The sequence below is a fragment of the Aplysia californica genome, unplaced genomic scaffold, assembly GCF_000002075.1.
Source record: "Aplysia californica isolate F4 #8 unplaced genomic scaffold, AplCal3.0 scaffold00708, whole genome shotgun sequence".
In the NCBI taxonomy this organism is placed as follows: domain Eukaryota; kingdom Metazoa; phylum Mollusca; class Gastropoda; order Aplysiida; family Aplysiidae; genus Aplysia; species Aplysia californica.
This window is the reverse complement of record NW_004797978.1, coordinates 45,037-46,118: the sequence shown is the minus strand read 5'-3', so window position 1 is coordinate 46,118 and position 1,082 is coordinate 45,037. Positions and strand designations below refer to the sequence as shown.

The window sequence follows — 1,082 nt, the reverse complement described above, 5'->3', positions numbered from 1 at the left end:
AGAGAGAGTGAGAGAGAGAGAGAGTGACTGAGTGCGTGTGTGCGTGCGTATGTGTGCGTGTGAATGAGTGAGAGAGAAATAGAAAGACTGTGTGTGCGTGTTATTGAGAGAGTATGCTGTGTGTGTATGAGTGAGAGAGTGAGTGAGTGAGTGAGTGAGTGAGTGAGTGAGTGAGTGAGTGAATGAGTGAGTTTAAAGTGAGTTCGTGAGTGAGTCTGTGTGTGAGTGTGTGTGCGTCTATGTCTCTGCGCGTGCGTGTGCGTGTTTGCGTGAGTGAATACACGTGTGTGAAGGTGTCGAAAGAAAGGAAAAATTCCGGAAGATCTGAAGAGCGAGTTAAGACGGAGATAGTGAAGTAACTTGCTACCGGATGGGAGAGTGAAGTTAAGACTGGATCAGTGCGGTGACGCCACCGGGTGAGTGAGTGATTAATGGAACCAAAAGGTGTAGATCTACTCAATAAAGGTAGTGAATGAGTGAACTAGCAGTAGGCATCAGCATCGGAGTAAGAATTGCACCGAAAAGAAAATGTTCCAAATAATATTTTCATTCTCACTTTCACGCTTTACTCAGGTTTGATAAATTTGTACAATTGCTGGTCAAAAATTAAAGCGGGAAATCTTGTAAAAATCTGATGATGTCAATGAAGTGTGCGCCGGTGTAAACTACTTCTGTAAACCACCTGGGTTTCGGGCTGTACGTTCTTACTCTGAGCGTCTAGGTTTCGGGGTATTTCCACTGGTCTAAATGAGCAACGGTGGTGGTTGGCAGGTGTTCTGGTGTGGTCTGTTCCCTCTTTTCTCTCCTATTTTTCTTTGTATTTTACTTTCTATTTCGTAACACCTCTATTCTTCGGCACGTATATGAAATTACTGTGTTGCAAGTGCGTAAACTCTACGAAAATTAAACTGACCTTATTGTGTTGCAAGCGCAGTAAAACTCTTACTGAAACGAAACTAACTTAGCTACACCCAACAACATGACAGCCTATCCCAATACACCACAGACACGGGTGGTCTAAGACTAAGAGCGTGTAACTGGAAGACTAGGTGCAGGTGGCGAAAGACGGAGGAAAGGGGGGG

General features: G+C 44.5%; 1 protein-coding gene across 1 annotated transcript in view; it reads left to right on the top strand.

Moving 5' to 3' along the window:
* LOC101850845 (universal stress protein YxiE) overlaps positions 1 to 1,082 on the top strand; it is a gene marked incomplete in the record, with an annotated part of 49,902 nt that overhangs the window by 47,960 nt on the left and 860 nt on the right.